This window comes from Amaranthus tricolor, chromosome 7 (genome assembly GCF_026212465.1).
Source record: "Amaranthus tricolor cultivar Red isolate AtriRed21 chromosome 7, ASM2621246v1, whole genome shotgun sequence".
Lineage (NCBI taxonomy): Eukaryota > Viridiplantae > Streptophyta > Magnoliopsida > Caryophyllales > Amaranthaceae > Amaranthus > Amaranthus tricolor.
In genome coordinates this window covers 9,074,897-9,091,644 of record NC_080053.1, presented here as the reverse complement: position 1 = coordinate 9,091,644, position 16,748 = coordinate 9,074,897, and the positions used below count along the sequence as shown (strand labels likewise).

Here is a 16,748-nt window from a genome sequence, read left to right as displayed (position 1 = left end):
CGACGGGACCCGGTGCAATTTCCGCTTACACGAACGCACCGACGCACGCCTCTTTCGGACAATTCGTTCGTATGCGCATCGACCCGCCTCGACGGGTCCTATCTTTCGAGTGCCCGTAAATTCGAGGTCGGGACCCGGTTGCGAGTTATATTTTTATAAATAAAATTACTTCCATGGAGTATACTACGATAACCACTGAAATGCCTTTTGCTCAAGTGCAGCGGAAACAGATAAGAAAAATAAAAAAAAAAGGAGGGAAAAAGGGGTGCAACACGAGGACTTCCCAGGAGGTCACCCATCCTAGTACTACTCTCGCCCAAGCACGCTTAACTGCGGAGTTCTGATGGGATCCGGTGCATTAGTGCTGGTATGATCGCACCCGTTCATTCACCGTAGCAATTTGTTTACATGCGCAATGCCGCCCAAAAAAAAAAAAAAAACCAGAGCATTCCAAAGCTCGTAAATTCGCAGCCGAGACCCCAATTTCGAGCCTTCTCCTTCCCAAATACCGTTTTTCACCCTCCCGGTATTGTCCGATTCACAAAAGAGTCCGCCGGCTTTAAAAGCCAGGTGAACTCGCAACAAAAAAGCGACAAAATATTTAAGAAATCCGCGCAACACTAGGAAATCAAGAGGCCATCCATGCCGGGCGCGCTTCCGCGGGGACTTCCGACGGGACCCGGTGCAATTTCCGCTTACACGAACGCACCGACGCACGCCTCTTTCGGACAATTCGTTCGTATGCGCATCGACCCGCCTCGACGGGTCCTATCTTTCGAGTGCCCGTAAATTCGAGGTCGGGACCCGGTTGCGAGTTATATTTTTATAAATAAAATTACTTCCATGGAGTATACTACGATAACCACTGAAATGCCTTCTGCTCAAGTGCAGCGGAAACAGATAAGGAAAATTAAAAAAAAAGGACGGAAAAAGGGGTGCAACACGAGGACTTCCCAGGAGGTCACCCATCCTAGTACTACTCTCGCCCAAGCACGCTTAACTGCGGAGTTCTGATGGGATCCGGTGCATTAGTGCTGGTATGATCGCACCCGTTCATTCACCGTAGCAATTTGTTTACATGCGCAATGCCGCCCAAAAAAAAAAAAAAAAACCAGAGCATTCCAAAGCTCGTAAATTCGCAGCCGAGACCCCAATTTCGAGCCTTCTCCTTCCCAAATACCGTTTTTCACCCTCCCGGTATTGTCCGATTCACAAAAGAGTCCGCCGGCTTTAAAAGCCAGGTGAACTCGCAACAAAAAAGCGACAAAATATTTAAGAAATCCGCGCAACACTAGGAAATCAAGAGGCCATCCATGCCGGGCGCGCTTCCGCGGGGACTTCCGACGGGACCCGGTGTAATTTCCGCTTACACGAACGCACCGACGCACGCCTCTTTCGGACAATTCGTTCGTATGCGCATCGACCCGCCTCGACGGGTCCTATCTTTCGAGTGCCCGTAAATTCGAGGTCGGGACCCGGTTGCGAGTTATATTTTTATAAATAAAATTACTTCCATGGAGTATACTACGATAACCACTGAAATGCCTTTTGCTCAAGTGCAGCGGAAACAGATAAGAAAAATAAAAAAAAAAAAGGAGGGAAAAAGGGGTGCAACACGAGGACTTCCCAGGAGGTCACCCATCCTAGTACTACTCTCGCCCAAGCACGCTTAACTGCAGAGTTCTGATGGGATCCGGTGCATTAGTGCTGGTATGATCGCACCCGTTCATTCACCGTAGCAATTTGTTTACATGCGCAATGCCGCCCAAAAAAAAAAAAAAAACCAGAGCATTCCAAAGCTCGTAAATTCGCAGCCGAGACCCCAATTTCGAGCCTTCTCCTTCCCAAATACCGTTTTTCACCCTCCCGGTATTGTCCGATTCACAAAAGAGTCCGCCGGCTTTAAAAGCCAGGTGAACTCGCAACAAAAAAGCGACAAAATATTTAAGAAATCCGCGCAACACTAGGAAATCAAGAGGCCATCCATGCCGGGCGCGCTTCCGCGGGGACTTCCGACGGGACCCGGTGCAATTTCCGCTTACACGAACGCACCGACGCACGCCTCTTTCGGACAATTCGTTCGTATGCGCATCGACCCGCCTCGACGGGTCCTATCTTTCGAGTGCCCGTAAATTCGAGGTCGGGACCCGGTTGCGAGTTATATTTTTATAAATAAAATTACTTCCATGGAGTATACTACGATAACCACTGAAATGCCTTCTGCTCAAGTGCAGCGGAAACAGATAAGGAAAATTAAAAAAAAAGGACGGAAAAAGGGGTGCAACACGAGGACTTCCCAGGAGGTCACCCATCCTAGTACTACTCTCGCCCAAGCACGCTTAACTGCGGAGTTCTGATGGGATCCGGTGCATTAGTGCTGGTATAATCGCACCCGTTCATTCACCGTAGCAATTTGTTTACATGCGCAATGCCGCCCAAAAAAAAAAAAAAAAACCAGAGCATTCCAAAGCTCGTAAATTCGCAGCCGAGAGTCCAATTTCGAGCCTTCTCCTTCCCAAATACCGTTTTTCACCCTCCCGGTATTGTCCGATTAACAAAAGAGTCCGCCGGCTTTAAAAGCCAGGTGAACTCGCAACAAAAAAGCGACAAAATATTTAAGAAAACCGCGCAACACTAGGAAATCAAGAGGCCATCCATGCCGGGCGCGCTTCCGCGGGGACTTCCGACGGGACCCGGTGCAATTTCCGCTTACACGAACGCACCGACGCACGCCTCTTTCGGACAATTCGTTCGTATGCGCATCGACCCGCCTCGACGGGTCCTATCTTTCGAGTGCCCGTAAATTCGAGGTCGGGACCCGGTTGCGAGTTATATTTTTATAAATAAAATTACTTCCATGGAGTATACTACGATAACCACTGAAATGCCTTTTGCTCAAGTGCAGCGGAAACAGATAAGAAAAATAAAAAAAAAAAAGGAGGGAAAAAGGGGTGCAACACGAGGACTTCCCAGGAGGTCACCCATCCTAGTACTACTCTCGCCCAAGCACGCTTAACTGCGGAGTTCTGATGGGATCCGGTGCATTAGTGCTGGTATGATCGCACCCGTTCATTCACCGTAGCAATTTGTTTACATGCGCAATGCCGCCCAAAAAAAAAAAAAAACCAGAGCATTCCAAAGCTCGTAAATTCGCAGCCGAGACCCCAATTTCGAGCCTTCTCCTTCCCAAATACCGTTTTTCACCCTCCCGGTATTGTCCGATTCACAAAAGAGTCCGCCGGCTTTAAAAGCCAGGTGAACTCGCAACAAAAAAGCGACAAAATATTTAAGAAATCCGCGCAACACTAGGAAATCAAGAGGCCATCCATGCCGGGCGCGCTTCCGCGGGGACTTCCGACGGGACCCGGTGCAATTTCCGCTTACACGAACGCACCGACGCACGCCTCTTTCGGACAATTCGTTCGTATGCGCATCGACCCGCCTCGACGGGTCCTATCTTTCGAGTGCCCGTAAATTCGAGGTCGGGACCCGGTTGCGAGTTATATTTTTATAAATAAAATTACTTCCATGGAGTATACTACGATAACCACTGAAATGCCTTCTGCTCAAGTGCAGCGGAAACAGATAAGGAAAATTAAAAAAAAAGGACGGAAAAAGGGGTGCAACACGAGGACTTCCCAGGAGGTCACCCATCCTAGTACTACTCTCGCCCAAGCACGCTTAACTGCGGAGTTCTGATGGGATCCGGTGCATTAGTGCTGGTATAATCGCACCCGTTCATTCACCGTAGCAATTTGTTTACATGCGCAATGCCGCCCAAAAAAAAAAAAAAAAACCAGAGCATTCCAAAGCTCGTAAATTCGCAGCCGAGAGTCCAATTTCGAGCCTTCTCCTTCCCAAATACCGTTTTTCACCCTCCCGGTATTGTCCGATTCACAAAAGAGTCCGCCGGCTTTAAAAGCCAGGTGAACTCGCAACAAAAAAGCGACAAAATATTTAAGAAAACCGCGCAACACTAGGAAATCAAGAGGCCATCCATGCCGGGCGCGCTTCCGCGGGGACTTCCGACGGGACCCGGTGCAATTTCCGCTTACACGAACGCACCGACGCACGCCTCTTTCGGACAATTCGTTCGTATGCGCATCGACCCGCCTCGACGGGTCCTATCTTTCGAGTGCCCGTAAATTCGAGGTCGGGACCCGGTTGCGAGTTATATTTTTATAAATAAAATTACTTCCATGGAGTATACTACGATAACCACTGAAATGCCTTTTGCTCAAGTGCAGCGGAAACAGATAAGAAAAATAAAAAAAAAAAAGGAGGGAAAAAGGGGTGCAACACGAGGACTTCCCAGGAGGTCACCCATCCTAGTACTACTCTCGCCCAAGCACGCTTAACTGCGGAGTTCTGATGGGATCCGGTGCATTAGTGCTGGTATGATCGCACCCGTTCATTCACCGTAGCAATTTGTTTACATGCGCAATGCCGCCCAAAAAAAAAAAAAAAACCAGAGCATTCCAAAGCTCGTAAATTCGCAGCCGAGACCCCAATTTCGAGCCTTCTCCTTCCCAAATACCGTTTTTCACCCTCCCGGTATTGTCCGATTCACAAAAGAGTCCGCCGGCTTTAAAAGCCAGGTGAACTCGCAACAAAAAAGCGACAAAATATTTAAGAAATCCGCGCAACACTAGGAAATCAAGAGGCCATCCATGCCGGGCGCGCTTCCGCGGGGACTTCCGACGGGACCCGGTGCAATTTCCGCTTACACGAACGCACCGACGCACGCCTCTTTCGGACAATTCGTTCGTATGCGCATCGACCCGCCTCGACGGGTCCTATCTTTCGAGTGCCCGTAAATTCGAGGTCGGGACCCGGTTGCGAGTTATATTTTTATAAATAAAATTACTTCCATGGAGTATACTACGATAACCACTGAAATGCCTTTTGCTCAAGTGCAGCGGAAACAGATAAGAAAAATAAAAAAAAAAAAGGAGGGAAAAAGGGGTGCAACACGAGGACTTCCCAGGAGGTCACCCATCCTAGTACTACTCTCGCCCAAGCACGCTTAACTGCAGAGTTCTGATGGGATCCGGTGCATTAGTGCTGGTATGATCGCACCCGTTCATTCACCGTAGCAATTTGTTTACATGCGCAATGCCGCCCAAAAAAAAAAAAAAAACCAGAGCATTCCAAAGCTCGTAAATTCGCAGCCGAGACCCCAATTTCGAGCCTTCTCCTTCCCAAATACCGTTTTTCACCCTCCCGGTATTGTCCGATTCACAAAAGAGTCCGCCGGCTTTAAAAGCCAGGTGAACTCGCAACAAAAAAGCGACAAAATATTTAAGAAATCCGCGCAACACTAGGAAATCAAGAGGCCATCCATGCCGGGCGCGCTTCCGCGGGGACTTCCGACGGGACCCGGTGCAATTTCCGCTTACACGAACGCACCGACGCACGCCTCTTTCGGACAATTCGTTCGTATGCGCATCGACCCGCCTCGACGGGTCCTATCTTTCGAGTGCCCGTAAATTCGAGGTCGGGACCCGGTTGCGAGTTATATTTTTATAAATAAAATTACTTCCATGGAGTATACTACGATAACCACTGAAATGCCTTCTGCTCAAGTGCAGCGGAAACAGATAAGAAAAATAAAAAAAAAAAAGGACGGAAAAAGGGGTGCAACACGAGGACTTCCCAGGAGGTCACCCATCCTAGTACTACTCTCGCCCAAGCACGCTTAACTGCAGAGTTCTGATGGGATCCGGTGCATTAGTGCTGGTATGATCGCACCCGTTCATTCACCGTAGCAATTTGTTTACATGCGCAATGCCGCCCAAAAAAAAAAAAAAAACCAGAGCATTCCAAAGCTCGTAAATTCGCAGCCGAGACCCCAATTTCGAGCCTTCTCCTTCCCAAATACCGTTTTTCACCCTCTCGGTATTGTCCGATTCACAAAAGAGTCCGCCGGCTTTAAAAGCCAGGTGAACTCGCAACAAAAAAGCGACAAAATATTTAAGAAAACCGCGCAACACTAGGAAATCAAGAGGCCATCCATGCCGGGCGCGCTTCCGCGGGGACTTCCGACGGGACCCGGTGCAATTTCCGCTTACACGAACGCACCGACGCACGCCTCTTTCGGACAATTCGTTCGTATGCGCATCGACCCGCCTCGACGGGTCCTATCTTTCGAGTGCCCGTAAATTCGAGGTCGGGACCCGGTTGCGAGTTATATTTTTATAAATAAAATTACTTCCATGGAGTATACTACGATAACCACTGAAATGCCTTCTGCTCAAGTGCAGCGGAAACAGATAAGGAAAATAAAAAAAAAAAAAGGAGGGAAAAAGGGGTGCAACACGAGGACTTCCCAGGAGGTCACCCATCCTAGTACTACTCTCGCCCAAGCACGCTTAACTGCGGAGTTCTGATGGGATCCGGTGCATTAGTGCTGGTATGATCGCACCCGTTCATTCACCGTAGCAATTTGTTTACATGCGCAATGCCGCCCAAAAAAAAAAAAAAAAACCAGAGCATTCCAAAGCTCGTAAATTCGCAGCCGAGACCCCAATTTCGAGCCTTCTCCTTCCCAAATACCGTTTTTCACCCTCCCGGTATTGTCCGATTCACAAAAGAGTCCGCCGGCTTTAAAAGCCAGGTGAACTCGCAACAAAAAAGCGACAAAATATTTAAGAAATCCGCGCAACACTAGGAAATCAAGAGGCCATCCATGCCGGGCGCGCTTCCGCGGGGACTTCCGACGGGACCCGGTGCAATTTCCGCTTACACGAACGCACCGACGCACGCCTCTTTCGGACAATTCGTTCGTATGCGCATCGACCCGCCTCGACGGGTCCTATCTTTCGAGTGCCCGTAAATTCGAGGTCGGGACCCGGTTGCGAGTTATATTTTTATAAATAAAATTACTTCCATGGAGTATACTACGATAACCACTGAAATGCCTTCTGCTCAAGTGCAGCGGAAACAGATAAGGAAAATTAAAAAAAAAGGACGGAAAAAGGGGTGCAACACGAGGACTTCCCAGGAGGTCACCCATCCTAGTACTACTCTCGCCCAAGCACGCTTAACTGCGGAGTTCTGATGGGATCCGGTGCATTAGTGCTGGTATGATCGCACCCGTTCATTCACCGTAGCAATTTGTTTACATGCGCAATGCCGCCCAAAAAAAAAAAAAAAACCAGAGCATTCCAAAGCTCGTAAATTCGCAGCCGAGACCCCAATTTCGAGCCTTCTCCTTCCCAAATACCGTTTTTCACCCTCCCGGTATTGTCCGATTCACAAAAGAGTCCGCCGGCTTTAAAAGCCAGGTGAACTCGCAACAAAAAAGCGACAAAATATTTAAGAAATCCGCGCAACACTAGGAAATCAAGAGGCCATCCATGCCGGGCGCGCTTCCGCGGGGACTTCCGACGGGACCCGGTGCAATTTCCGCTTACACGAACGCACCGACGCACGCCTCTTTCGGACAATTCGTTCGTATGCGCATCGACCCGCCTCGACGGGTCCTATCTTTCGAGTGCCCGTAAATTCGAGGTCGGGACCCGGTTGCGAGTTATATTTTTATAAATAAAATTACTTCCATGGAGTATACTACGATAACCACTGAAATGCCTTCTGCTCAAGTGCAGCGGAAACAGATAAGGAAAATAAAAAAAAAAAGGAGGGAAAAAGGGGTGCAACACGAGGACTTCCCAGGAGGTCACCCATCCTAGTACTACTCTCGCCCAAGCACGCTTAACTGCGGAGTTCTGATGGGATCCGGTGCATTAGTGCTGGTATGATCGCACCCGTTCATTCACCGTAGCAATTTGTTTACATGCGCAATGCCGCCCAAAAAAAAAAAAAAAACCAGAGCATTCCAAAGCTCGTAAATTCGCAGCCGAGACCCCAATTTCGAGCCTTCTCCTTCCCAAATACCGTTTTTCACCCTCCCGGTATTGTCCGATTCACAAAAGAGTCCGCCGGCTTTAAAAGCCAGGTGAACTCGCAACAAAAAAGCGACAAAATATTTAAGAAATCCGCGCAACACTAGGAAATCAAGAGGCCATCCATGCCGGGCGCGCTTCCGCGGGGACTTCCGACGGGACCCGGTGCAATTTCCGCTTACACGAACGCACCGACGCACGCCTCTTTCGGACAATTCGTTCGTATGCGCATCGACCCGCCTCGACGGGTCCTATCTTTCGAGTGCCCGTAAATTCGAGGTCGGGACCCGGTTGCGAGTTATATTTTTATAAATAAAATTACTTCCATGGAGTATACTACGATAACCACTGAAATGCCTTCTGCTCAAGTGCAGCGGAAACAGATAAGGAAAATAAAAAAAAAAAGGAGGGAAAAAGGGGTGCAACACGAGGACTTCCCAGGAGGTCACCCATCCTAGTACTACTCTCGCCCAAGCACGCTTAACTGCGGAGTTCTGATGGGATCCGGTGCATTAGTGCTGGTATGATCGCACCCGTTCATTCACCGTAGCAATTTGTTTACATGCGCAATGCCGCCCAAAAAAAAAAAAAAAACCAGAGCATTCCAAAGCTCGTAAATTCGCAGCCGAGACCCCAATTTCGAGCCTTCTCCTTCCCAAATACCGTTTTTCACCCTCCCGGTATTGTCCGATTCACAAAAGAGTCCGCCGGCTTTAAAAGCCAGGTGAACTCGCAACAAAAAAGCGACAAAATATTTAAGAAATCCGCGCAACACTAGGAAATCAAGAGGCCATCCATGCCGGGCGCGCTTCCGCGGGGACTTCCGACGGGACCCGGTGCAATTTCCGCTTACACGAACGCACCGACGCACGCCTCTTTCGGACAATTCGTTCGTATGCGCATCGACCCGCCTCGACGGGTCCTATCTTTCGAGTGCCCGTAAATTCGAGGTCGGGACCCGGTTGCGAGTTATATTTTTATAAATAAAATTACTTCCATGGAGTATACTACGATAACCACTGAAATGCCTTCTGCTCAAGTGCAGCGGAAACAGATAAGGAAAATTAAAAAAAAAGGACGGAAAAAGGGGTGCAACACGAGGACTTCCCAGGAGGTCACCCATCCTAGTACTACTCTCGCCCAAGCACGCTTAACTGCGGAGTTCTGATGGGATCCGGTGCATTAGTGCTGGTATGATCGCACCCGTTCATTCACCGTAGCAATTTGTTTACATGCGCAATGCCGCCCAAAAAAAAAAAAAAAACCAGAGCATTCCAAAGCTCGTAAATTCGCAGCCGAGACCCCAATTTCGAGCCTTCTCCTTCCCAAATACCGTTTTTCACCCTCCCGGTATTGTCCGATTCACAAAAGAGTCCGCCGGCTTTAAAAGCCAGGTGAACTCGCAACAAAAAAGCGACAAAATATTTAAGAAATCCGCGCAACACTAGGAAATCAAGAGGCCATCCATGCCGGGCGCGCTTCCGCGGGGACTTCCGACGGGACCCGGTGCAATTTCCGCTTACACGAACGCACCGACGCACGCCTCTTTCGGACAATTCGTTCGTATGCGCATCGACCCGCCTCGACGGGTCCTATCTTTCGAGTGCCCGTAAATTCGAGGTCGGGACCCGGTTGCGAGTTATATTTTTATAAATAAAATTACTTCCATGGAGTATACTACGATAACCACTGAAATGCCTTCTGCTCAAGTGCAGCGGAAACAGATAAGGAAAATTAAAAAAAAAGGACGGAAAAAGGGGTGCAACACGAGGACTTCCCAGGAGGTCACCCATCCTAGTACTACTCTCGCCCAAGCACGCTTAACTGCGGAGTTCTGATGGGATCCGGTGCATTAGTGCTGGTATGATCGCACCCGTTCATTCACCGTAGCAATTTGTTTACATGCGCAATGCCGCCCAAAAAAAAAAAAAAAAACCAGAGCATTCCAAAGCTCGTAAATTCGCAGCCGAGACCCCAATTTCGAGCCTTCTCCTTCCCAAATACCGTTTTTCACCCTCCCGGTATTGTCCGATTCACAAAAGAGTCCGCCGGCTTTAAAAGCCAGGTGAACTCGCAACAAAAAAGCGACAAAATATTTAAGAAATCCGCGCAACACTAGGAAATCAAGAGGCCATCCATGCCGGGCGCGCTTCCGCGGGGACTTCCGACGGGACCCGGTGCAATTTCCGCTTACACGAACGCACCGACGCACGCCTCTTTCGGACAATTCGTTCGTATGCGCATCGACCCGCCTCGACGGGTCCTATCTTTCGAGTGCCCGTAAATTCGAGGTCGGGACCCGGTTGCGAGTTATATTTTTATAAATAAAATTACTTCCATGGAGTATACTACGATAACCACTGAAATGCCTTCTGCTCAAGTGCAGCGGAAACAGATAAGGAAAATTAAAAAAAAAGGACGGAAAAAGGGGTGCAACACGAGGACTTCCCAGGAGGTCACCCATCCTAGTACTACTCTCGCCCAAGCACGCTTAACTGCGGAGTTCTGATGGGATCCGGTGCATTAGTGCTGGTATGATCGCACCCGTTCATTCACCGTAGCAATTTGTTTACATGCGCAATGCCGCCCAAAAAAAAAAAAAAAAACCAGAGCATTCCAAAGCTCGTAAATTCGCAGCCGAGACCCCAATTTCGAGCCTTCTCCTTCCCAAATACCGTTTTTCACCCTCCCGGTATTGTCCGATTCACAAAAGAGTCCGCCGGCTTTAAAAGCCAGGTGAACTCGCAACAAAAAAGCGACAAAATATTTAAGAAATCCGCGCAACACTAGGAAATCAAGAGGCCATCCATGCCGGGCGCGCTTCCGCGGGGACTTCCGACGGGACCCGGTGCAATTTCCGCTTACACGAACGCACCGACGCACGCCTCTTTCGGACAATTCGTTCGTATGCGCATCGACCCGCCTCGACGGGTCCTATCTTTCGAGTGCCCGTAAATTCGAGGTCGGGACCCGGTTGCGAGTTATATTTTTATAAATAAAATTACTTCCATGGAGTATACTACGATAACCACTGAAATGCCTTCTGCTCAAGTGCAGCGGAAACAGATAAGGAAAATTAAAAAAAAAGGACGGAAAAAGGGGTGCAACACGAGGACTTCCCAGGAGGTCACCCATCCTAGTACTACTCTCGCCCAAGCACGCTTAACTGCGGAGTTCTGATGGGATCCGGTGCATTAGTGCTGGTATGATCGCACCCGTTCATTCACCGTAGCAATTTGTTTACATGCGCAATGCCGCCCAAAAAAAAAAAAAAAAACCAGAGCATTCCAAAGCTCGTAAATTCGCAGCCGAGACCCCAATTTCGAGCCTTCTCCTTCCCAAATACCGTTTTTCACCCTCCCGGTATTGTCCGATTCACAAAAGAGTCCGCCGGCTTTAAAAGCCAGGTGAACTCGCAACAAAAAAGCGACAAAATATTTAAGAAATCCGCGCAACACTAGGAAATCAAGAGGCCATCCATGCCGGGCGCGCTTCCGCGGGGACTTCCGACGGGACCCGGTGCAATTTCCGCTTACACGAACGCACCGACGCACGCCTCTTTCGGACAATTCGTTCGTATGCGCATCGACCCGCCTCGACGGGTCCTATCTTTCGAGTGCCCGTAAATTCGAGGTCGGGACCCGGTTGCGAGTTATATTTTTATAAATAAAATTACTTCCATGGAGTATACTACGATAACCACTGAAATGCCTTCTGCTCAAGTGCAGCGGAAACAGATAAGGAAAATTAAAAAAAAAGGACGGAAAAAGGGGTGCAACACGAGGACTTCCCAGGAGGTCACCCATCCTAGTACTACTCTCGCCCAAGCACGCTTAACTGCGGAGTTCTGATGGGATCCGGTGCATTAGTGCTGGTATGATCGCACCCGTTCATTCACCGTAGCAATTTGTTTACATGCGCAATGCCGCCCAAAAAAAAAAAAAAAAACCAGAGCATTCCAAAGCTCGTAAATTCGCAGCCGAGACCCCAATTTCGAGCCTTCTCCTTCCCAAATACCGTTTTTCACCCTCCCGGTATTGTCCGATTCACAAAAGAGTCCGCCGGCTTTAAAAGCCAGGTGAACTCGCAACAAAAAAGCGACAAAATATTTAAGAAATCCGCGCAACACTAGGAAATCAAGAGGCCATCCATGCCGGGCGCGCTTCCGCGGGGACTTCCGACGGGACCCGGTGCAATTTCCGCTTACACGAACGCACCGACGCACGCCTCTTTCGGACAATTCGTTCGTATGCGCATCGACCCGCCTCGACGGGTCCTATCTTTCGAGTGCCCGTAAATTCGAGGTCGGGACCCGGTTGCGAGTTATATTTTTATAAATAAAATTACTTCCATGGAGTATACTACGATAACCACTGAAATGCCTTCTGCTCAAGTGCAGCGGAAACAGATAAGGAAAATTAAAAAAAAAGGACGGAAAAAGGGGTGCAACACGAGGACTTCCCAGGAGGTCACCCATCCTAGTACTACTCTCGCCCAAGCACGCTTAACTGCGGAGTTCTGATGGGATCCGGTGCATTAGTGCTGGTATGATCGCACCCGTTCATTCACCGTAGCAATTTGTTTACATGCGCAATGCCGCCCAAAAAAAAAAAAAAAAACCAGAGCATTCCAAAGCTCGTAAATTCGCAGCCGAGACCCCAATTTCGAGCCTTCTCCTTCCCAAATACCGTTTTTCACCCTCCCGGTATTGTCCGATTCACAAAAGCGTCCGCCGGCTTTAAAAGCCAGGTGAACTCGCAACAAAAAAGCGACAAAATATTTAAGAAATCCGCGCAACACTAGGAAATCAAGAGGCCATCCATGCCGGGCGCGCTTCCGCGGGGACTTCCGACGGGACCCGGTGCAATTTCCGCTTACACGAACGCACCGACGCACGCCTCTTTCGGACAATTCGTTCGTATGCGCATCGACCCGCCTCGACGGGTCCTATCTTTCGAGTGCCCGTAAATTCGAGGTCGGGACCCGGTTGCGAGTTATATTTTTATAAATAAAATTACTTCCATGGAGTATACTACGATAACCACTGAAATGCCTTCTGCTCAAGTGCAGCGGAAACAAATAAGGAAAATTAAAAAAAAAGGACGGAAAAAGGGGTGCAACACGAGGACTTCCCAGGAGGTCACCCATCCTAGTACTACTCTCGCCCAAGCACGCTTAACTGCGGAGTTCTGATGGGATCCGGTGCATTAGTGCTGGTATGATCGCACCCGTTCATTCACCGTAGCAATTTGTTTACATGCGCAATGCCGCCCAAAAAAAAAAAAAAAAACCAGAGCATTCCAAAGCTCGTAAATTCGCAGCCGAGACCCCAATTTCGAGCCTTCTCCTTCCCAAATACCGTTTTTCACCCTCCCGGTATTGTCCGATTCACAAAAGAGTCCGCCGGCTTTAAAAGCCAGGTGAACTCGCAACAAAAAAGCGACAAAATATTTAAGAAATCCGCGCAACACTAGGAAATCAAGAGGCCATCCATGCCGGGCGCGCTTCCGCGGGGACTTCCGACGGGACCCGGTGCAATTTCCGCTTACACGAACGCACCGACGCACGCCTCTTTCGGACAATTCGTTCGTATGCGCATCGACCCGCCTCGACGGGTCCTATCTTTCGAGTGCCCGTAAATTCGAGGTCGGGACCCGGTTGCGAGTTATATTTTTATAAATAAAATTACTTCCATGGAGTATACTACGATAACCACTGAAATGCCTTCTGCTCAAGTGCAGCGGAAACAGATAAGGAAAATTAAAAAAAAAGGACGGAAAAAGGGGTGCAACACGAGGACTTCCCAGGAGGTCACCCATCCTAGTACTACTCTCGCCCAAGCACGCTTAACTGCGGAGTTCTGATGGGATCCGGTGCATTAGTGCTGGTATGATCGCACCCGTTCATTCACCGTAGCAATTTGTTTACATGCGCAATGCCGCCCAAAAAAAAAAAAAAAAACCAGAGCATTCCAAAGCTCGTAAATTCGCAGCCGAGACCCCAATTTCGAGCCTTCTCCTTCCCGAATACCGTTTTTCACCCTCCCGGTATTGTCCGATTCACAAAAGAGTCCGCCGGCTTTAAAAGCCAGGTGAACTCGCAACAAAAAAGCGACAAAATATTTAAGAAATCCGCGCAACACTAGGAAATCAAGAGGCCATCCATGCCGGGCGCGCTTCCGCGGGGACTTCCGACGGGACCCGGTGCAATTTCCGCTTACACGAACGCACCGACGCACGCCTCTTTCGGACAATTCGTTCGTATGCGCATCGACCCGCCTCGACGGGTCCTATCTTTCGAGTGCCCGTAAATTCGAGGTCGGGACCCGGTTGCGAGTTATATTTTTATAAATAAAATTACTTCCATGGAGTATACTACGATAACCACTGAAATGCCTTCTGCTCAAGTGCAGCGGAAACAGATAAGGAAAATTAAAAAAAAAGGACGGAAAAAGGGGTGCAACACGAGGACTTCCCAGGAGGTCACCCATCCTAGTACTACTCTCGCCCAAGCACGCTTAACTGCGGAGTTCTGATGGGATCCGGTGCATTAGTGCTGGTATGATCGCACCCGTTCATTCACCGTAGCAATTTGTTTACATGCGCAATGCCGCCCAAAAAAAAAAAAAAAACCAGAGCATTCCAAAGCTCGTAAATTCGCAGCCGAGACCCCAATTTCGAGCCTTCTCCTTCCCAAATACCGTTTTTCACCCTCCCGGTATTGTCCGATTCACAAAAGAGTCCGCCGGCTTTAAAAGCCAGGTGAACTCGCAACAAAAAAGCGACAAAATATTTAAGAAATCCGCGCAACACTAGGAAATCAAGAGGCCATCCATGCCGGGCGCGCTTCCGCGGGGACTTCCGACGGGACCCGGTGCAATTTCCGCTTACACGAACGCACCGACGCACGCCTCTTTCGGACAATTCGTTCGTATGCGCATCGACCCGCCTCGACGGGTCCTATCTTTCGAGTGCCCGTAAATTCGAGGTCGGGACCCGGTTGCGAGTTATATTTTTATAAATAAAATTACTTCCATGGAGTATACTACGATAACCACTGAAATGCCTTCTGCTCAAGTGCAGCGGAAACAGATAAGGAAAATTAAAAAAAAAGGACGGAAAAAGGGGTGCAACACGAGGACTTCCCAGGAGGTCACCCATCCTAGTACTACTCTCGCCCAAGCACGCTTAACTGCGGAGTTCTGATGGGATCCGGTGCATTAGTGCTGGTATGATCGCACCCGTTCATTCACCGTAGCAATTTGTTTACATGCGCAATGCCGCCCAAAAAAAAAAAAAAAAACCAGAGCATTCCAAAGCTCGTAAATTCGCAGCCGAGACCCCAATTTCGAGCCTTCTCCTTCCCGAATACCGTTTTTCACCCTCCCGGTATTGTCCGATTCACAAAAGAGTCCGCCGGCTTTAAAAGCCAGGTGAACTCGCAACAAAAAAGCGACAAAATATTTAAGAAATCCGCGCAACACTAGGAAATCAAGAGGCCATCCATGCCGGGCGCGCTTCCGCGGGGACTTCCGACGGGACCCGGTGCAATTTCCGCTTACACGAACGCACCGACGCACGCCTCTTTCGGACAATTCGTTCGTATGCGCATCGACCCGCCTCGACGGGTCCTATCTTTCGAGTGCCCGTAAATTCGAGGTCGGGACCCGGTTGCGAGTTATATTTTTATAAATAAAATTACTTCCATGGAGTATACTACGATAACCACTGAAATGCCTTCTGCTCAAGTGCAGCGGAAACAGATAAGGAAAATTAAAAAAAAAGGACGGAAAAAGGGGTGCAACACGAGGACTTCCCAGGAGGTCACCCATCCTAGTACTACTCTCGCCCAAGCACGCTTAACTGCGGAGTTCTGATGGGATCCGGTGCATTAGTGCTGGTATGATCGCACCCGTTCATTCACCGTAGCAATTTGTTTACATGCGCAATGCCGCCCAAAAAAAAAAAAAAAACCAGAGCATTCCAAAGCTCGTAAATTCGCAGCCGAGACCCCAATTTCGAGCCTTCTCCTTCCCAAATACCGTTTTTCACCCTCCCGGTATTGTCCGATTCACAAAAGAGTCCGCCGGCTTTAAAAGCCAGGTGAACTCGCAACAAAAAAGCGACAAAATATTTAAGAAATCCGCGCAACACTAGGAAATCAAGAGGCCATCCATGCCGGGCGCGCTTCCGCGGGGACTTCCGACGGGACCCGGTGCAATTTCCGCTTACACGAACGCACCGACGCACGCCTCTTTCGGACAATTCGTTCGTATGCGCATCGACCCGCCTCGACGGGTCCTATCTTTCGAGTGCCCGTAAATTCGAGGTCGGGACCCGGTTGCGAGTTATATTTTTATAAATAAAATTACTTCCATGGAGTATACTACGATAACCACTGAAATGCCTTCTGCTCAAGTGCAGCGGAAACAGATAAGGAAAATTAAAAAAAAAGGACGGAAAAAGGGGTGCAACACGAGGACTTCCCAGGAGGTCACCCATCCTAGTACTACTCTCGCCCAAGCACGCTTAACTGCGGAGTTCTGATGGGATCCGGTGCATTAGTGCTGGTATGATCGCACCCGTTCATTCACCGTAGCAATTTGTTTACATGCGCAATGCCGCCCAAAAAAAAAAAAAAAAACCAGAGCATTCCAAAGCTCGTAAATTCGCAGCCGAGACCCCAATTTCGAGCCTTCTCCTTCCCAAATACCGTTTTTCACCCTCCCGGTATTGTCCGATTCACAAAAGAGTCCGCCGGCTTTAAAAGCCAGGTGAACTCGCAACAAAAAAGCGACAAAATATTTAAGAAATCCGCGCAACACTAGGAAATCAAGAGGCCATC

At 49.0% G+C, this 16,748-nt stretch overlaps 25 non-coding genes across 25 annotated transcripts; all 25 read right to left on the bottom strand.

Moving 5' to 3' along the window:
• Window positions 1-262: 262 nt before the first annotated feature.
• Window positions 263-381, bottom strand: LOC130819774 (5S ribosomal RNA). The gene has a single exon (XR_009044806.1). It is a non-coding gene; the product is annotated as a 5S ribosomal RNA (ribosomal RNA).
• Window positions 382-932: 551 nt separating this feature from the next.
• Window positions 933-1,051, bottom strand: LOC130819773 (5S ribosomal RNA). The gene has a single exon (XR_009044805.1). It is a non-coding gene; the product is annotated as a 5S ribosomal RNA (ribosomal RNA).
• Window positions 1,052-1,605: 554 nt separating this feature from the next.
• LOC130819521 (5S ribosomal RNA) lies at window positions 1,606-1,724 on the bottom strand. The gene has a single exon (XR_009044560.1). It is a non-coding gene; the product is annotated as a 5S ribosomal RNA (ribosomal RNA).
• A 551-nt stretch (window positions 1,725-2,275) lies between these two features.
• LOC130819438 (5S ribosomal RNA) lies at window positions 2,276-2,394 on the bottom strand. Its single transcript, XR_009044475.1, has one exon. It is a non-coding gene; the product is annotated as a 5S ribosomal RNA (ribosomal RNA).
• A 554-nt stretch (window positions 2,395-2,948) lies between these two features.
• Window positions 2,949-3,067, bottom strand: LOC130819771 (5S ribosomal RNA). Its single transcript, XR_009044803.1, has one exon. It is a non-coding gene; the product is annotated as a 5S ribosomal RNA (ribosomal RNA).
• Window positions 3,068-3,617: 550 nt separating this feature from the next.
• LOC130819437 (5S ribosomal RNA) lies at window positions 3,618-3,736 on the bottom strand. The gene has a single exon (XR_009044474.1). It is a non-coding gene; the product is annotated as a 5S ribosomal RNA (ribosomal RNA).
• A 554-nt stretch (window positions 3,737-4,290) lies between these two features.
• On the bottom strand, window positions 4,291-4,409 carry LOC130819770 (5S ribosomal RNA). The gene has a single exon (XR_009044802.1). It is a non-coding gene; the product is annotated as a 5S ribosomal RNA (ribosomal RNA).
• A 553-nt stretch (window positions 4,410-4,962) lies between these two features.
• LOC130819520 (5S ribosomal RNA) lies at window positions 4,963-5,081 on the bottom strand. Its single transcript, XR_009044559.1, has one exon. It is a non-coding gene; the product is annotated as a 5S ribosomal RNA (ribosomal RNA).
• A 553-nt stretch (window positions 5,082-5,634) lies between these two features.
• Window positions 5,635-5,753, bottom strand: LOC130819519 (5S ribosomal RNA). The gene has a single exon (XR_009044558.1). It is a non-coding gene; the product is annotated as a 5S ribosomal RNA (ribosomal RNA).
• A 554-nt stretch (window positions 5,754-6,307) lies between these two features.
• On the bottom strand, window positions 6,308-6,426 carry LOC130819769 (5S ribosomal RNA). Its single transcript, XR_009044801.1, has one exon. It is a non-coding gene; the product is annotated as a 5S ribosomal RNA (ribosomal RNA).
• Window positions 6,427-6,978: 552 nt separating this feature from the next.
• LOC130819768 (5S ribosomal RNA) lies at window positions 6,979-7,097 on the bottom strand. The gene has a single exon (XR_009044800.1). It is a non-coding gene; the product is annotated as a 5S ribosomal RNA (ribosomal RNA).
• Window positions 7,098-7,649: 552 nt separating this feature from the next.
• LOC130819767 (5S ribosomal RNA) lies at window positions 7,650-7,768 on the bottom strand. Its single transcript, XR_009044799.1, has one exon. It is a non-coding gene; the product is annotated as a 5S ribosomal RNA (ribosomal RNA).
• A 552-nt stretch (window positions 7,769-8,320) lies between these two features.
• Window positions 8,321-8,439, bottom strand: LOC130819766 (5S ribosomal RNA). Its single transcript, XR_009044798.1, has one exon. It is a non-coding gene; the product is annotated as a 5S ribosomal RNA (ribosomal RNA).
• Window positions 8,440-8,990: 551 nt separating this feature from the next.
• On the bottom strand, window positions 8,991-9,109 carry LOC130819765 (5S ribosomal RNA). The gene has a single exon (XR_009044797.1). It is a non-coding gene; the product is annotated as a 5S ribosomal RNA (ribosomal RNA).
• Window positions 9,110-9,660: 551 nt separating this feature from the next.
• On the bottom strand, window positions 9,661-9,779 carry LOC130819764 (5S ribosomal RNA). The gene has a single exon (XR_009044796.1). It is a non-coding gene; the product is annotated as a 5S ribosomal RNA (ribosomal RNA).
• Window positions 9,780-10,331: 552 nt separating this feature from the next.
• Window positions 10,332-10,450, bottom strand: LOC130819763 (5S ribosomal RNA). The gene has a single exon (XR_009044795.1). It is a non-coding gene; the product is annotated as a 5S ribosomal RNA (ribosomal RNA).
• A 552-nt stretch (window positions 10,451-11,002) lies between these two features.
• Window positions 11,003-11,121, bottom strand: LOC130819762 (5S ribosomal RNA). The gene has a single exon (XR_009044794.1). It is a non-coding gene; the product is annotated as a 5S ribosomal RNA (ribosomal RNA).
• Window positions 11,122-11,673: 552 nt separating this feature from the next.
• Window positions 11,674-11,792, bottom strand: LOC130819759 (5S ribosomal RNA). The gene has a single exon (XR_009044792.1). It is a non-coding gene; the product is annotated as a 5S ribosomal RNA (ribosomal RNA).
• Window positions 11,793-12,344: 552 nt separating this feature from the next.
• On the bottom strand, window positions 12,345-12,463 carry LOC130819758 (5S ribosomal RNA). The gene has a single exon (XR_009044791.1). It is a non-coding gene; the product is annotated as a 5S ribosomal RNA (ribosomal RNA).
• Window positions 12,464-13,015: 552 nt separating this feature from the next.
• Window positions 13,016-13,134, bottom strand: LOC130819757 (5S ribosomal RNA). The gene has a single exon (XR_009044790.1). It is a non-coding gene; the product is annotated as a 5S ribosomal RNA (ribosomal RNA).
• A 552-nt stretch (window positions 13,135-13,686) lies between these two features.
• Window positions 13,687-13,805, bottom strand: LOC130819756 (5S ribosomal RNA). Its single transcript, XR_009044789.1, has one exon. It is a non-coding gene; the product is annotated as a 5S ribosomal RNA (ribosomal RNA).
• A 552-nt stretch (window positions 13,806-14,357) lies between these two features.
• Window positions 14,358-14,476, bottom strand: LOC130819755 (5S ribosomal RNA). Its single transcript, XR_009044788.1, has one exon. It is a non-coding gene; the product is annotated as a 5S ribosomal RNA (ribosomal RNA).
• A 551-nt stretch (window positions 14,477-15,027) lies between these two features.
• LOC130819754 (5S ribosomal RNA) lies at window positions 15,028-15,146 on the bottom strand. Its single transcript, XR_009044787.1, has one exon. It is a non-coding gene; the product is annotated as a 5S ribosomal RNA (ribosomal RNA).
• Window positions 15,147-15,698: 552 nt separating this feature from the next.
• On the bottom strand, window positions 15,699-15,817 carry LOC130819753 (5S ribosomal RNA). The gene has a single exon (XR_009044786.1). It is a non-coding gene; the product is annotated as a 5S ribosomal RNA (ribosomal RNA).
• A 551-nt stretch (window positions 15,818-16,368) lies between these two features.
• LOC130819752 (5S ribosomal RNA) lies at window positions 16,369-16,487 on the bottom strand. Its single transcript, XR_009044785.1, has one exon. It is a non-coding gene; the product is annotated as a 5S ribosomal RNA (ribosomal RNA).
• Window positions 16,488-16,748: the final 261 nt, after the last annotated feature.